The sequence below is a fragment of the Peromyscus leucopus genome, chromosome 2 (assembly GCF_004664715.2).
Source record: "Peromyscus leucopus breed LL Stock chromosome 2, UCI_PerLeu_2.1, whole genome shotgun sequence".
Lineage (NCBI taxonomy): Eukaryota > Metazoa > Chordata > Mammalia > Rodentia > Cricetidae > Peromyscus > Peromyscus leucopus.
Window position 1 is genome coordinate 87,936,198 of NC_051064.1, and position 18,961 is coordinate 87,955,158.

An 18,961-nucleotide genomic window follows, 5' to 3' on the forward strand; every position below is an offset into this window, starting at 1 on the left:
TCTCTGGGATTCAGAGCATGAAGGACAAGGCAAAAGTTGTCACAAATTAGGCAGTAGAGAAGAAAGTATAATCTATAGGTTTTAGTTGTCATAGCAAAGAACAACAAAGAAAGGCTGTTTCTTACTGGAAAGTTGTAGTTCCTTTTATTAATTCATTTTTATTTTCTCTCTGTGATTTTTAGTCTGCTCTATTACAGTCATTCATCATATCCTGCTCTGGAAAAATCTGTTGTAGTGAAGCAATTTCCTCCCGGCCTGACATGAACAGCAGCCATCTTGGAGTAGCAATTATTGAGATATTCTAGAACACCTTGGGCCTGTAGTCAGGGCAACAAAGTAAGCCAAAAGAAGATGCTGATGCCAGATCTGTGGTAGTGGTGACAGACTATTCATTTATCTCAGAGGAAGAAGAGGAGGACCCCCAGGCACCCACCTAAGATTATAGACATCAACTTCTGCCTGCCCTTCAATTACAGGTGGGGAATTTCTAGAGCATCTAAGAGACATAGGGTTAACCTAAAACGTTTCTGGATTCTGACCAAACACACAAATCAAGGCCCCTATCCCTAAATTGTCTGACTAATTTCTATCTTCTGTTCTCATTATTAACAAGTGAGATCTGCTATTTGCTCACAAACACAATTATGACTTTAACTGCAAATACTATAATAGGATAGAAAAGAAAACATGATTTAAGAAAATTATTTACCCTAAATGATAATAAAATTGAAAAGATTTCTTTCTGTTAGTGACCTAGTCACTATACTTGTAAAATATTTTCATGAAAATAAGCTATTGATATGGTCAAATAACCTTTATAGACAGTATTCCATGGTGAATTTGTTGACTCATAGGCACAAATTAGCTTTGAATTTCTTAATATATATGTTGCTAAGTAAAAATAATAAATAGTAATAATGTGCAAATAGGTTCATAAATAATTCATTTAAACCTAGGGAACCACAAAAGCTTTGCCTACCTTCTAATCACACTTGTCATTTCTGTAGGGAATAGACATCTCCCGCTGTATATAAGTTGGTTTGTGTGTGTGTGTGTGTGTATGCATACCTATAATCTGTATCTGCATCATATCCACACACTACTATTCTTAGAAAATTCTATTATTATTATAAATATTTTCACTTTGCCATTTGATCTATTCAGGGCCCAGATTAATACTTTCCAGATCCTAGACTTTTAGGTTCACATGAATGAGAGATTCTGAGTCATTTATTTTATCTCCAAAGAGTCTATCTATCCTACTTTATGGCAGACTATTTCTTTTTACACTGTACATGGAAAAGTGGAAATAGATCTATGTGGAAAATCTTCAGGTTCCCAGTCAAATAAAAAGAAAAGAAATGGTGCCTTGAGATCTCATGATGCCATTATGTTACACACAATAATCCCAAGGAAATGTTTTACAATGAATACAAATTATGATGGCTAGGAAAAGGCTTATCTGGATTAATTGCTTAAGTAAACAAAAGCTCCATTGTCTTACAATAAAATTTTAATTATGTTGAGACGAAAATATTTTCTTTTGCCTGGAATGTGCTATTTATTTGACTAAATGCTCTCTCATTTTTACATTGGGTCTGATGTATTTGGAACTGTGCTATGGGCTAAAGAAACTCAGAAAAATAAAGGAATAATTACATAAGATTTGCATTAGGGCTTTCCTACTGTCTTGAAATTTTACCAAAATCATTAGCTCTGAAGACCAGGAGTGGCTGCTCCTACACTATTTGAGGATAGATCTAAACAGACTTCCAATGACTTACCAAGGAGTTGCTAATGTGCTCCATCTTCCTGACTTCTTCCTCACTCAGAACAAGAAAAGTCTAAAGATTCATCGAGAGAATTTTCATTAAGGAGATGGCCATCAGATAAGATGACCTAGCTTTTCCTCCTGCCACCTCAAATGAGTCATGGATAGTCTCATAAGAAGTAAGAACAAAAGAGCTAGGCTGAAAGAGCCTGCGTTGAAAAGTAAGCTGCTTGGGGGAGAGAGGGCAGAGAAGAGGGCCAGTGACTGAAAATTTCCCTTAGAAACAAAGTAGGCAGAACCTAATAGTAGGGAAAAATACAACATTTAGTGCTATTTTGATTGTCCCTTCAGAAGAAGGCAGTTAATAGTGAAATGGAGATTGACCCTCATCATAAATGAGCTGTTTTTGCAGAGAATGTAGTGCACATGATTGCCAGAGAACTCAATGTAAGTTGAGGAAAAAAAATAAGGAGAAAGAATCATACTCCAATCACTCTTTCCTTTGACTCTGAATAGGCTAGCACCCACATAGGGATAGAAGATGCCAAAGAACAGAGACAGTGAAACAGCAAAATCAGACACCTTTCCCACATGAACTCACTATCTCATACCAGGACTGCCGAGGTACGTTGGGGGAAAGGAGAATGGGAGATGAAAATGTGAGTACTTGGCCCTGGTACTCCAGAACTAGGCTGAGAGACAGAAATAATCAGACAAGCTGTGGGACATCCTGAAATACCATCATATAGAAGAAAAGAAGGAACAGTGCCTCAAGTTCCACTTATATAATAAAGCAATGACATATAAATATAAGAACAGTTCCACAGTGCTCAGAAACTGCCATCTCAAAGAAAACAATTGGCTTTGTCTATCCGAGGCATCTAGAAATATGTAGCACCAAGGCTGTTTTACCATGTCTCTTCACAGTTAGATGATAGGTTCATGGAGACATACACACACACACACACACACACACACACACACACACACACACACAGTTTTGGCAAGGAACACAGGAGTTGGGTAGGTTCCAAACTCCTCAAATTTTATACTTTGACTATGTACAGCTTTTGTTTCTTTGGTATGTGTAGATGTAACCAACGGTCTTATTAAATAAGAAACACAGAGCCAATACAGAGATGAAAGCCAAGAGGTCAGAGCAATAGCTAACCTTCACTGTTGCTGTACCTCTCCGAAAGAGACCTACTTCCTGTGTCTGTCTTTTTTTTATAGAGTTTCTGTTCTGCCTTCTCATTGATTGTAAACCCAACCACATGACTTCCTAGTTACTGCCTGTCTGTACAGACCTCCAGGTCTTCTATGGTTGGTATTGAGATTAAAGGTGTGTGTCTCCAATGCTGGATGTACCCTTGAACACACAGAGATCTACCTAGCTCTGCCTACCAAGTGCTGGGATTAAAGGCATGCACCACCGCTGCCCAGCTTTCGCTATGGCTTGCTTATAGATCTGACCCCCGGGCAACTTTATTTATTAACATACAAATAAAATCACATTTCAGTACAAATAAAATATCACCATAGGTATGTGGCATACACATCAGTGGAGTTTTTAATTTGGAAGAGAATATTTCAATTATGAACTGAATCCAGTCATACTTATTCTCATTTGGCAAACTTTTATATTTACTTTGTGATTCTCTTTGGAAGTAGATTTTGCAGAACTCTGAGTTTTGTAGAACTACAGCGTTCATCACGAAGATTCACAATCAGCTCTAATGTTCCCAAGAGCATAATTATTATTATTAGACTATGATGAAAGGAGGAGATGAAGAAGAAATATGAAGCTTTTGCTATTAAGAATATCCTAGAAAGCAAAAACGCATAATAAAATGCTAAAAGTTACAGATTATGACAGAATGTTAAAGTTATGAATAAAATACAATCAATTTATTTAAAAAAACTGTTCATTCTTCCAGTTAAAAAATACACTGAGTTTTTCATATGTGTTTGTGGGATATTTTTACATGTATAGGAAAGAAACTTTGTATGATTATAAGTTGTTAAAGTTGAAGACAAAAAGTAATGTGGATAATTTAACAGCTGCCAACACACACACACACACACACACACACACACACACACACACACACATACAGGCACAAGCACAAACAGGCAAGGTTTTCTAGAAAAGAGTAACAGTCTATGATCTGGGAAACTAGAATTATAAGTGACTACTCCAGGGAGATGGCAAATTTTAAACTGAATTTTAGAAGATTCGTGGAAAACACTTAGGTGAAAAGCAAAGGGGGGTGCAATATAGCTACTTCAAAGAGATGGGGAGCATATTTAGAAACAGGTTTTCCAGAAGGAATGAAATGCCAATAGTTCACTAGCTGTTACTGAAACATGTGGTTTGTTCAAAGCAGGAACAGCAACTGTAAATGGAAGGCAAGATCAAGAAGCCTACTTTTTCAAACTCAGGGAATGCTTTGAGACAGTGAGACAGAGAAAGCAGTGAGTAGAGTTCAGAGAGCGCTACACTTCAAGCAAAAACTCCACTTATGTACATATGCTGTCTGCGATGTTAAGTTTTAGTGGAAATGTTCTGCAACTAGTAGGAAAAAAAGGAGAGGATCCAAGGATCTTGAAAAATCACAGAAGGCTCATAGATGAACAAAAAAAATAGAAAGAAGAAAAAAGAGGGGAAAATGAGCATCGAGTGGCAAACTACAGAATATTACCAGCTAATCTTGCACAAAGCTCCTTTTCCTTTCTCATCTCCATTTTCTGTGCTTTAACCCTAAGTCACCTGGCAAGTTCCAGTTCTCTGTCAAGCCCTGAGTATTTGCTTACAAAATCATTTTAATTACAAAATTTTACTGAAAACAAACAGAACAAGAAAAAAAAAACAAAAAAACAATTCCTGTTCTAGTAAAGGGGACAAATACAGACACCAGATACTTTAAGATATGATAAGTCAAGTGTTGTCTTGGTTGAAGGAAGGGTCTTGAGACCCAGACAATGAACCTAATAAAAGAGCATGCCATGTTTGTTGATACTCATGGGAGACCTGCCCTTTCCTAAACAGAAACAGAGGAGGAGTAGATTTGGGGGTGGGAACAGAGGGGGGATGGGGGGCAGGGTCTGAGAGGAGAGGAGGGAGGAGATACTGTTGCTGGGTTATAAAAATAAATAAACAAATTTATTTTTTAAAAAGAGCATGGTTAATGGATCAAATAAGCCTTGTATTCCAATCCCAACTCTGCTGTCATTTCTAGATAAGAGCCTGTGATGTGTTGTTAGTTATCAACTGTACAAATATGTTACTTCTCTCTCTCTTCCTTAATAAATGTATTTACTTATTCATTTTACATCCCAGCTGCAGTTTCCCCTCCCTCCTCCCCTCCAGTCCTTCTTCCACCCCAATCCACCCTCTGTTCCCACCTCCCAATCCACTCCTCCTCTATTTCTGTTCAGAAAGGGGCAGGTCTCCCATGAGTATCAACAAAACATGGCATACCAAGTTGCAGTAAGAGTAAGCACCTCCCCAAGTATTAAACGTGGGCAAGGCAACCCAGCAGGAGGGGTAGGGTCCCAATAGCCTTTAAAAGAGTCAGAGACAGCCCCTGTTGCCACCAGCCACACAACTGTAACATATATGCCAAGTGCCTAGGTCAGTCCCATGCAGGTTCCTTGTCAGTTCAGTCTCTGTGAGCCCCTATGAGCCCAAGTTAGTTGATTCTGTCAGTTTTCTTGTGGTGTCCTTGACCCCTCTGGCCCCTACAAACCTTTCTCCTCCTCTTCTGCAGGATTCCTCAAATTCTACCTAATGTTTGGCTGTGGGTCTGCATCTGTTTCCATCAGTTGTTGGATGAAGCTTCTCTGGTGACAATTGGTCTGGGCACCAATCTGGTCACAGGAGATGGCCAGTTCAGGCTATGTATCTGCTATTGCTAGGAGTCTTAGCTGGAGTCATCCTTATAGATTTCTGGGAGATTCTCTTGCACCAGATTTTTACCTGACCCCCAAATGCCAACCCCTTCCAGCAGTCTCTTTCAGTACACTCCTCCTCCATCTCCCCCCAACCTGATCTCTCATGTTCCCATCCCCACCTGCCCTCAGTCCACTTTTCTCTCTTATGGGAAGAATCCCCTGCCTCGTTGCATAATAGTGAAGAACATGCTACTAAGTAGATAAAAGACTCAGGAGCACATACCACAGGCAAGCACTCAGTAAATGATTGTAATGCTAACAGGGAACAGAAGGATAGGAGGAGATAAAACAGACAAACCAGGGGGTTTTAGAACGGAGTGGGGCCATTGCTACAGCTTACACTTCTAACCACGCTATGGCCTCCTAAAGTGGCAGATCTGACTAAATGTCTCTCGGTGCTTACTTTCTACTGGCCCATGCTTATTTAGGTCTTAGGACTGCACACACTCAAATGTATGCCTTGTAAATGCATCTTCTTCCCCTGTCCTTACACTGTGTTTCTTCTTACCGTGTTCACAAAGGAAGTGTGGAAACTGTAAAACTATCAGAGTCTTTCTTCGCCATTGCCATTCCCATTCAAAAGATCATCAAAGTCTATTGATGTCGTACCTAATTTATTTTCCAAACTTGACTTTATCTCTTCACATTTGTTCATCTTTTCTCACTTGAATTTCTGAAATATTCCAGCTCTTTTCTCAGGTCCAGAATTCCCTTAACCTAGCCATTGATCAATTGTGTTTTTATTCATTCACTCCACCAAGATTAATTGGGCAAGATGCCAGGAAAGCTTCCATGCTAGAAAAGCAAAAGGAGTCCCCTCTAGCTACTGAGGCATTTCTTTATATTGTCGCATATAGTATTTACAAAGCGAATTACATCAACTGTGTAAACTCTCAGCCTCTCTGTATTGCACACAAACTATGGCTTGTCATTTCTAGAACTCTATTCAACCCTAGAGAAGTATTAACAATCTCTAAATCTCTGCACTTCCAGCTAATGAACTTTTTTCAGTTTCCCAGCATTCCATACATTTCTAGATTACAGAAAGTAGTTTGCACACCTTCTTTCCCTCCATCTGTGTTGAGGAAATCATTCAGCTTTAGTGGCTATTTTAATATCTCCCTTGTGAAAAAGAAGTCAGTCAACACACCTGTTTTCTGCAGTGTCTACCTCCTGGTTTGACTCCAACACTAATCACCAAACTCTCTGAACTTTATTTTCTGACATTTTGATTTAGGCTTTCTGATTATCAACAGAATTATTTTCTGCGTATTCCTAGAGAATATGTTTCTTTTAATCTTCCTCGGGCCTTTTCTGACTCTCTTAGTGTTAAAGTTACTGGAACTGTATGAGAACTAGATTGTGTAGGACCTAAATTGGAACATTGCTTGTTATTTCTCTTTTTGTTTGTTCATCTATTCCTGGCATGCTTCAGCATACCTACTATTCACTGCTTTGCAGAAGAAACATGATGAATCAGATACATCTGCTATGTTCTAGACAGACAATTCAAAAGATATTCCACATGGAAGTTCATACACACCCCTGGCTTCAACTGTTTATACATTTATGTTTTCTTCTGTAACTGCAGGCTGGACACTCACCCTTATAAACCAATATATGATTAACGAAAGAAACAGCAATCTCTTATGTTAACCTTGTATGAATCTGAATTTTAAGTTAGAAGCAGAATTGGTATCAAATCTACAACCGTTTAAAAGTCTTGGTCATATGGCTGTTCAATGCTGTTTCTCAACATATTATCCTAATTTCCTTAACTGAGGAAAATTTAATGATGAAAGTTCCCCCTCCCTTGGTATGTAGCATATTTCAACACTGAATTCATTTGGTCACTCAACAAACACCCCTTACATAAACACTACATGTTAACAGAATTGCAAGTCCCTGAGTACACAGAGTTAAATAAAAATTCTTTGTTCCCACAGTACTCCCAATATAGAAAAATTAAGAAAAGAACATTTAGAAATAGCATAAGATAGCAACTTCTATAAAAAGAAATCTATATAGCACACTGTGTAGTCAGAACCTAAGTTTATAAAATTGAATTGGACAGGCACATCCAGGAGAAAAACACTCCAGCCCAGATAAGAGCAAATGTCCAGTCTGCAGTTACAGAAGAGAGCAAAGGTGTGCAAACAAACAAAGCCATGGGTGTGTGTGAACTTGCATGTGGAATATCTTTCTAACTGTATGTGTCTAGAACATAGAAGATATATCAGATTCATCATGTTTCTTCTACAAAGTAGTCAGTATTAAGTGTTCTGAAACATGTGAGGAATAGATAAATATAAACTAGAAGAACTCATAAAAGTGTATACATACATATGTATTTAATTTGCTTTTTTAGAATTGCTTGAACACTGTAGATTATCAAATTTAACAAAAGGTGGTACAAACAATTCAAGATTAGATTACACCCACTGGACCCAGGACTTTTATTTCATTTCCAGACAATTAATCAATGGTGTTAAGATAGAAATGACCTGAAGTAGATCATACTAAGACACAGAACATTAGTTGTTAGACACATGCATTTGTACACTAAGATGTGCATGCATATTTGAACATAATCAAATGTGGCCATTTATTACAAACATCACAGTGGTGGAGTGGTGTAGCAGAAGAGCTATTCCCTCTACAGGTCAGTCTGAAACAACTTTATAGTAGCAGGTGATGTCACCCGTGATACCTTTGTTTATGAACTTGAGTGCTACTCTTATTGCCCTACTTTGTTTAAAATCAAAAAGTTCTAAAGGGTCCCAAGGGCAACATGCAATGCTTCTCATCCCGACTTTGGTCAGTAGAAACATGCAGTTGAACAGTAGGAAGACGTAGATGCCAGAGTCACTTAGATCTGAGTTAAATGCTACAGCTGTTCTGAGTAGCTGGGTAAAGTAAAAACTGATTCCCTCATTTCTTCACACTGGCTCAGCTAATTCTCGCTCATCCACTGAGTTCAACCAAAGCCATCACCTCTGAAGTCTTGGTGATTTCAAGGAGCAATTCTAGGCATTCCTCCTACCCTTCATTCTCAATACTCCCAAAATCGACTTCTCAAATTGATAAAATAAACTAATTTTACCCAGAGACTCACCCCAAAATTATGTACATTGTGGCTGTCTTTTTGTTGTTGTTGTTGTTCGGGAGCCATAATGAATTCACCAAGATTCCACCAGCAATGTATTTGAAATGGACCTTAAATATGAGCACCTCTTGCACCCTCCAACATTTCCACATGATCCCAATACCCCATCAAGGCCTGCATAGCTAACCCTATTCCTTGCTTTCATCCTAGCCCTCTGCATTTGACTTTTCAGTCCACACCAACATTTAAAATTAAAACCAGATTTCACTTGCTTGCTCAAAATCATCTCAAGTTGTTTTCATCTCAATCAGGGGAAATACATGTTTTCCAAATGTTACATATCCTGAACCTTAGCATGCTTTCCAACAGTGTGGCCCTTGAATCAGCCCCTCACTCAGCTTTCCCACTGTCAGTGAATCCTGCCAAGCATAAATTGATGGCAGGCCCTTGACACCAACTCTGTCCTCAACTTCTCTTCGGATCTCCACAAGTATCGCTGGTGCTCACTCAGGCTACCAATCCCATCACCTCCCAAGATCTTGTCCTTTACTGTTTACTTGCAACAACCCCTTTCTCAACCAGATTGCTGACATTTTCTTGTCCCTAACATTGCACACTTATGTATCTATTAGTTGTATGTCTTCACTAATGGATAATAATTTTCCTAAGAGCAGGATGTGTGTCTCTTGTTTAATGGGCTGGTGTTCTTGGTTTTAACTCACATATAGCAAGCATGTGCTTGTCTAAGTATATTGAGGAATCAAAGTGTTTGTGGATTGTTTGTTCCTACCCACTCTAGATTCATCCTGAGATCTGTTTGTTGTGTCCAGTGTATATATCACATCCTTTTCTTCCACAACTTATGGTAGATTTGTTTTCTTTTCTGTAAGGATCACTGGATTATTTTATTTTTAGGATCAGAGGACTACAAGTGACTTGTTCATCATTGTATGACTAGACTTGACCCCAAGACTTATTCATAATAAATGCATAATTAATATTGTTGCATGCTGTGGGAAGAGCTCAGTGACAGACTGCCTAGCATGTACAAGACCCTGGCCTTAGTTTCCACCTACTACTGAGTCAGCAAACAAATACACAAACATGGTTGAATACTAAATACTAAATAAATGGGAGCCATGATAATAATAACTGGTATTTTTATTTTATGAAATTAGAAACGTAACTAATGCCTACCTAAGGAGAAGAAAAAGCCAATTAAGTAAATACAGGTATGAAAAATGAGCCATTTGTCATTGCTATTTTAATTTTAGGAGATACAATCAGCTTAATTTAGATTTATCATCCACGGATTGTCTCTCTGAGAGAAAGATGATGCCCATAGTTTATTTTCAGCATGCTATGAAGTATTTTCCCAGCCAAGGAAAACAAAGGGCATTAGCAGCATTGTATTTTTTCATTTCTCTTCTCTTCTTATGCCACTGTACACTCAAAAGAAACACTTGCATAGTCTAGGGCAGTAGCATCCAAGACAGGGCTAAATTTAAACACATTTATAAAGTGCTCTTGTCTACATAGAAAAAAAGAGAGAGACTAAATTACCCAGTGATTGAAACGCAGTTGCTAACTCATCAAGAAAACTGTCAAAGGATTATACACAATTATTTTCCAAGGTAGAGATATCAACCAACCATGATCTCTGTCTCAAGCTTTGTCTCATGGCTGCCAAAGTATTGCAATGACCCTGAGCTGTAATGGCCTGGCTCGGCAACGTTGTAGGTGCCTAAGTATTACCAAGCTATCCGAGTCTTCCATCTAGTTAGATTTTTCATGGGTTAATTTGTGTTGTCACATGGAAATTTCTAGTAATATAAGTTATTAGAATTCTAGATGCTTGTGTCATTTCTGCCTGCTGCCTAGACAGTTCCGGTATTAATATTAAAGACTGAGCCAATAAACATGTTATATGAGTACAGCTTGTATTAAAGGTTTTCAGAGGACAAAGCAGATCAGTATAAACCAAGATATCAGACATCACTGTGTAGTAATAATAACTCAAAGAACCACTGATTTATTTCAGATGCAGAACACTCAATTTATAATTATTACATATTTTCTTTTATGCATTAACTCAATCAGAAAGTTCACTTGGGCCTCAGACTTTAGAGGGTTGTTATCATTTTTTATGTTCCTCTTTTGAGAAGATTTTCAGGGGACTTGTTTCATTTTGAATACATTGCACACACAGACTGGAGAATGGTTCCCCTTGCCTAATGTTCAATAGTAATTCTCATGAGGCCAACTAAGTGAAATGATTATCTTTGATCGGACAGAATTTCTTTCATTCTCTTGATCATCACCATTTTGGCTTGCGGATTTCATTGCAAACTACTTAAATGTTACATAGTAAGTAGATGTTTTGGTTGGAACTATTAACTTATCTAAGGCATTGTCTCACTGCAGATAACACCTTCCAAAAATGCTCAATATGCTCCATACATCACTAAGATTTATGAACCACACCACAGATATAAGGTCCACTGGAATTAATACTTTATTTAGGGCTTTTTTTCTGTCAAATCCACTAGACATCACCACCCTTCTTTTCACAGAGCTATGCAGTTAGTAACTCCAGATGGCATATTAATTGAATGACCATTTGACAAATGCTTTCCAGAGAGGGTTAGATCACATCAACTTCTGTATGTTTTCATCATGCAAGTCCAATAAAAGGTAGAAGACATGAGAAATATCCAATATTTAAGTTCCAGTTTTCTGTTTTTCAGTTGCTGGGACAGAGCATTCCAACCCAAATGTCTTGGGGAGGAAAGGTTTGATTTGGCTTGCAGTTTACAGTCCATCACTGAGGGAAGTCAGGGTAGGAACTCAAGGCAGAAACCTGGAGGCAGGATCTGAAGCAGCAGCTGTAGAACAGTGTTGTTTACTAAATTTTTCTCCCCATGGCTTGCTCAGCCTGCTTCCTTACATACCCCAGGACCACCTGCCCAGGGGTGGCACTGGACACAGTGGGCTTGCCCTACCACATCAATCATTAATCAATCAAATGCTTCCCAGGCTTGCCTACAGATCAGTCTGATGGAGGCAATTCTTCAGTTGAGAGTTCTTCTTTTTGGGTGACTATAGTGTGTGTCAAGTTGACAAAATCTAACCAGCATTTCCTATGACTACATTACTAAAAGGCCTTGCTATGGAATATATGTCAGTCTTAGAAAGCACATGTATAAAACATTTGATGAAACTGAGTGGCCAGGGATCTCCTTGATCATTTCACTGTTCTTTCATTAGTTCTGAGCAAGTTGCAGTATTACAAGAAGACTCCCTGGTTCTGTACTGTCATTTGTCACTTTGTATATACTAATGCTCAGGCACACTTCAAATGAAGACAAACCAAGCAACATAATGGAAAGAATGGGGGGGGGTAAGAATGAAGGGGGAGCTCAGTAGTGGAGCATGTGCTTAGCAAATGCAAGGTCCTGGGTGCTTGGTACTGCTGTCAGAGGAAAAAGATAAACAACAACAATAATAAAAAGAAATCCTTGGATGGTTTAGTAGCAACGATAAAGTAGCAAACATCAGTGTCTGTTAGTGTTGTAACAGAATGTCACCATGAAACACAAAAATAAACACACAAAAAAAGCTCCTTTTGTGCTTGTTTGCCTGATTTCACTTTTCCATTCCTGATATAATTAGAAAACAGCAATGGTAAAAAATTCTTGAAAAGCTCATAGAGGACAAGCAGACTGATAAAGCACCGATTCCTACCTTTTTTTTCTGTCCACATGATCATTGCCAATGACAATGGAAGTAAAGTTTCTCAGGGACTAGAGGCCATTATTAGAAGCTAGAGAGGTTCCTGAGTGTGAGTGTGAATGCTTTTGCAGTAGATCCAGGTCTAGTTCTCAGCACCGACATCAGGTGGCTCACAAAGTATGTAACTCCAGGATATCAGCCATCCTCTAGTCCAGTGGTTCTCAACCTTCCTCATGCAGTGACTCTTCAATACAGTTCCACATGTTGTGGTGCCCCCAACCATAAATTGTTTTTTTAGTTGTTATCTCATAATTGTAGTTTTGCTGCTGCTATGAATCTTAATGTAAATATCTGTGTTTTCTGATAATTTTAGACAACCCCTATTTTTCTTTTGACTGCCCCATGGGTCTCGACCAACAGGTTAAGTACCACTGCTCTAGCCCCTGTGGTCACCTGTATATATCTGCACACACAAGGCACACATGAATTCATGTGGCCTCACATACATACATATAAATGATAAATTAGTAAATAGTGCCAAGATTAAATAATTCCACACACTTGGCATAGGTGATACGACCAGACTGTCCTACTTTTATACTTTGCATGCTCAGAACGATGTTCAAGACTCTAACGAACACCTATAGCATCTTCAGAGATTCCAAGCACAAAGCTATGAATCTTTTACTTTTAAATGTGTATTTTTAGAGTTCATAAAAGTGAGATCTCATAAATCTGCTAGTTTCAAAAAATCTGCACCATTCTGCATAGCGGACCTTGTATTTCAATTTAAACCAAATGGGACCAAACTTATTACTTCTTTTCTGAAAGGTCATTTTTCATCAAGATTGTATTAGAAAATAAATCATTTAAAACCATCGTTCAGATGGCCCCTTGCATGAATGTCTTAACACGCAATCAGAGGGAGTCTGTAATTTGTTAGTCCAAAATGGTCTGACACTGCCACCTTCTGGCCAGTAGGTGCTATTCTGTTGAAGTCAATATTATGCTGACGTGGATAACATAATTAGAACAACCTGTGCAACACAGTCATCAATCTCAAAAAGAGGTCTGAAATCACAGCAGGGGCAAAATGCCAGTGCTGTGCATACACCTGTGTGGTTGTGTGGATGAAATATTAGAACCCTGTTCATAAGAACAGGCTGCAATGGCAGAGCTTTCAGCAAGCAGTTTTTTGTTTGTTTGTTTGGGGGTTTTTTGTTGTTGTTTTTGTTTGTTTGTTTTTTGTTTAAGACAAGATCTCTTACAGCTCAGACAGGTCTTGAACACACTGTGTAACTAAGGTTGTTTCTGAACTGCTACATGGCTAAGGATGACCTTGAGCTGATGGTCAGTCTTCCACCACCTCCCCCAGTACTAGGGTTATAGTAGTGTGTGTAGTGCTAGGATCAAAGTCAGAGCATGGTGGATACTAGGCAGGCACTCTACTAACACAAATACATCTCCAACCTCCTCTTTCCTGCCATTTTTTGGGGTGGGGGGTTCTTGTTTTGTTTTGTGGAGACAAAGTCTTGCGTGACTCCAGTTGACCTACAATTCTCTGTGTACCTAAGACTGACCTTGAACTCTCCATTTCTCTGCCTCAGCCTCCTAAGTAGGGGGGGACTCTAGGAGGGAGCCATCATTCTCAGAAGAATCAGGCAACTTTCTGTTAAAGGAAGACAAGCTCTGTGAGTTTAGACTGGGATCGTCTTAATGGCCTCAGGAAACTGCCAGCTTATAAGGGATGCATATTTTAGTTCCAGTGTTCTCTTGCTTTGGTGGATTAAATTTTATTTTAATCTTTTATCTGTGGCCTGCTTTGAGTCTGATCAAATTAACTCCTTACTGAAGAAGCATATCTTTAGCTCAGGATAGACTTATAGAATATAAAATATTATCAGCTATCTTTGCTTCCAAATACTTGATATGAAAATTTATCTTGTTAAAATATATTCAGTATCATTGTCAGTTTTTGTAGTTTCCAAAGATAAGATAAAGTTGGCTTGTTTGTAACTGCAATTCATCACAGGTAACAGGTCTTCATTTTGGTGTAACCTCTTAATATAGTTAAGGAACAATGTCCAAATATCAAGTAAATGTAAAAATCCATTGGGCTCCACAAGAAATGCCTTGCTGTTTCTCTGAGAAGTCCTTATCTTTTCATAACTGAGTTGTTCCACTTTCCCGTCTTCCACAGAATGCTGGTCTCTAAGCAAAGAGCAGCAGGGTTAAATATTAGAATGTATAAATTAGCTCTAGAAAAGAAACTGGCGACGTCTCTACAGTGCTGAGTAATTAAACAGGCCTACCGTGCCTGCCGGAATTACAGAACTTAAGTGAGGATTAATGAGGCCTGAAAATGTCGAGTCCCACGGTCTCCAAACACCAAGAAGGTGCCGCAGCTCTCCCCGCATTGAACAGCTGCCCATTTCCAAGGCAAAGATGATTGTATCTGCTCCTGCTTAGATTCGGGAACAGCTCAGTACAAATCTATTGCAAATAGTGGCGCTTTCAACTAAACATCCTCCACTATCATTTGATTTCCATTCCGTGGCAGTTGGCCCTAACTCTGCCCTAGATTGCCGCATATAGAGGAGTAGGCATGTGGGTTCTGAGTCTGCACCCTAGGCTCCTTCTTAAACTGGATGGTAAAAAGGACAAGATCTTATACACAATACCACTTATTAGGGTGCAGCAAGCAAAATAGGAAATAAAATAAAGCTTCATTTCTCCACCCCTGCCCTCCCCCCCAACACACACACACACACACACACACACACACACACACACACACACACACACATCATTGCTAGGACCAAGGAGAGGGAGAGGTTCTGCAGTTCGGGCACTGTGAAGATTTGCAATAAATTCTTGCAGAAAACAGTGAGCACACCAAGAAAAGGTTTCTTCATACTGATTCTAGCTTCATAGTGATTGCTAATGCCAAACAGCCTAAGGAGGCATGGAATGGTTTGGTCTTAATTGTAGGTAGCTAGAAGGACATTGCAATCCCATCTAACTGCGTTGTTCATTTGTTTAATGTCTTTTCTTAACATCAAGGATGGGCATTTGTAGAAACTGAATGGATGGTGGCCCTCCTTAAATACATTTAAGTTAGTGTTCTTTGGCATTCTAATTATAGCTAAAGGTTTTGGATTACCCATGTTCTTTTCACACACAGGAATTTATATGCTTGAGCACCATGGTCCAGTCTCTGCCCATCTTAAAAACTTATGAATTCTCACTAATGACAGACAGTGTTCTGTGAACCACATAATCTAATTTCAGAGTGTGATTAGGCTGCCATTTGAGGTGATTTTGCATGTCTACCAGTTGGCTTTCTTATAAGTAACTGAAAACTCCTTCCTCATATTTTAGTTATCACATATCTCTCTGACTATCCATCTATCTCTCATACACATACAGGTCTATCTTAATAGGTAAGTTTGAATATTTCATGAAACTTTTAATCTCTCATTCAGACTGAGTTTAGCAGGCACTAAGCCCAGCTTTTATTTAACAATACACAAAATGCTCACTTATAAACACTTGTGAACATTATGCTTCTGGGGCTACCAGAGGGGCAACAGCATTTCCTTGACTTGAACTATGCTAACTTGAATAGGTTGATAGGTCAAGTTGTGTACTGCCTGACCACTTCCCTAGGGGTGATGGAACTCTGAATGTTGACTTGATGGAATTTCATATCTCCCTGTAGCCCATGTTCACATCTTTTCAGCCCTGGGTCACTTCTGCCCTTGTTAGCTCTGCTAAGAAAGCCTGAATGAACAGGCTGCTGTAGTGAAGTCATCAAAGCCTGTATGGAACCAGCAATCAGGTGGTGAAATGTCACCAATAGAAATTTATGGCTCCCCTGCCCGTCCTGTTATGATACTAATTTTACATCAACTTGATACAAACTAGCATTATTGGAGAGGAGGGAACCTCAGTTGAAAAAATAATTGGGCTGTAGGCAGGCCTGAAGGACATTTTCTTAATCAATGATTGATTGATGTGGGAGGGTCCAGTTCATTGTGGGTGGGGCCACCCCAGGCTATTGGGTTCAACAAGAAAGCAGGCTGAGTAAGTTGTGAAGAGCAAGCCAGTAAGCAGCACCCCTCCATGGCCTCTGCATCAGCTCCTGCCCCCAGGTTCCTGCCCTGTTTGAGTTCCTGTCCTAGTTTCCTTCAGTGATGGAATATAAATATGAAAGTGTAAGCCAAATAAACTTTTTCCTTCCCAACTTGCTTTTGGTCATGGTGTTTCATCATTGCAATAGAAACCCTAATCATATCTATTGTGGTATAGCTCTCAAAGATGTCAGTGTTGATTGCCACCATCTAAATATGCCAGCTTGTATGTTGTCATTAAAGTGTCTTCACAGTGGTCATCATTACCAGCCTACCTATGTGGGACCAGGCAGCAACCTAGCCAAGGTTGTGCCTCAGATCAACACCTAAGTCATTGCTGGTGTCCACATCACCTAAATAACAGGTTTGACCTGATGGGTGTCAAGTGTACCTTTGTTCATTGATGCAAGAGGATATAGTATTTCAGAGGGTGGAATGGATTTTCTGAGGCATCTAAGGATGCTATTACCCTAGAGAAGGACTGCTAAGAAAGTTCTAGATACTGTTAAAGGAGAATACCCAAGTAAAATCATCACAAAGGCACTGCTGTCACAGGGGATCTTACTGTGTTTTAGACACTGAAACAAGTGCTGATCGACTGATTTATTGGGTAGTGTAGGCTCTCGTATATAAGTACTGGGGTATGCTTTAAATACAAAGCCTTTGCTATAGACCCAAGCTTTCTCTTTAATGAATTTTCAATAAATTATTCCCTGTCTTTAAAAATCAGCTTTGGAGGTTCAGATGTACAGTTCAACAGTAGAGGCTTTGCCTAACACACTCAAGGCCCTTCGTTCAAGCTCTTGTACTGCCAAAAGAATGGTTAAAAATATAAGGAATTTCACTATCAATGAGAATAACTGTTTTCCAAATAAGAAACTACTTGAGTTATTCCTGCTAAGTAGTGCTGAGAGGTTATTAATAGGTATTTTCTCCCTTTTGCTCACCTACAAAATTATAATCATTTCTTTTTATATTAAAGAACATTTTCATTATTTAAATTTATGTAAATGTATTTTTAATGGTTGACTTTATTGTATATTTTATTATCAACAAGTCCTTTTAAAGATATATTTTTTTCAATTAAGAAAGAAAGCAGAAGTTTCTGTGAGTATGCATGTAATTATGTATTGTTCAAAATTCTCAAATGTACTTAAATACTCTCATGATAAAGTTACACAAAATAGAGGCAATTACAGTCCTTAACATTTTTTGTTTCACTTCCTAAGTACCCATTCAGTGTGCTACAAATGTTCTCTGTTAATTTGTTCCATATTTAAGTGAGTAAAAATATTTAACCATATTTTCACTGGATTTGGTTAACTGGAATAGGTTAGTGAGTGAGGTAAGGGGAAATAGATACTCAATGGAAAAAAATTTTTGAGCACCTGCCTCTATTGCACATAGATGTACTTGCTTACACATCATAAGTACTTATGTCTTTTAATATATTTCCCAAAATATGCACAAAAATGAACAGTCTACAAAAGCCAAGAAAAAATGAAATTTAACTATTACTTATACACAGTAACTATTTCAGAAAGATTAGTTAATTGAGAAGTTTCTGCTTGAGCTTTTACTTCTTTTTTGTTTGCCCATTGATGCAGTTACTGTTTTGTTTCTTTGCAACAGGGCTTCACTGTGTCCCTCAGCCTGGCCTCAAATGTGATTGTCAATCTTGCTTGTCGACTGCATCTAGAACGAACTAGAAGCCAAGTGGTTGAACACACCTGTGAGGGATTTCTCCCACTTTCAACCTGGATAGCACCTCTCGTAGCAGGCCCCACAAGAGGACAGAGACAAAGCCCATGCTTTCTGCCCGTTTGTTCTCACTCTCACTGGCCAGTACACTTCCCCTGCTGTTGAGGCGGCATTCCTTTCCAACTTCTTTGGAATTCCCATGTAGACTGAAAATCAGCAGCTCTCCAGGACTCCAACACCAGATTGGGACCACGGAAACATTCAGCTTCATGTACTTATTCTCGCCCTTTCCTCATGAAACTACCGTGTTAGACTACCAGGCTGCAGTCTATAAACTCTTCTAATAAATCCCCCTTTAATATATATTTAGTCTGTTAGTTCTGTTCCTTTAGAGAACAGATCATGGTCTTAAGAGTAGGTCTTGTCTCAAATCCTGAAAATTTGAAAAGGGCATCATTAACACAAGTCTAGTACTCCATTAAGATCCAAGTCTTTTAATAGTAACACTGTGACTTCCTTAAGTTGACATTGTCAACTCCCTTTCATACAGTCCTTGTGGATTTT

General features: G+C 38.8%; 1 long non-coding RNA gene across 1 annotated transcript; it reads left to right on the top strand.

The window, feature by feature from the left end:
- The first annotated feature begins 346 nt into the window (after nucleotides 1–346).
- LOC119087345 lies at nucleotides 347–18,760 on the top strand. Its single transcript, XR_005090752.1, has 2 exons — nucleotides 347–476; nucleotides 18,329–18,760. It is a non-coding gene; the product is annotated as an uncharacterized LOC119087345 (long non-coding RNA).
- The last annotated feature ends 201 nt before the right edge of the window (nucleotides 18,761–18,961 follow it).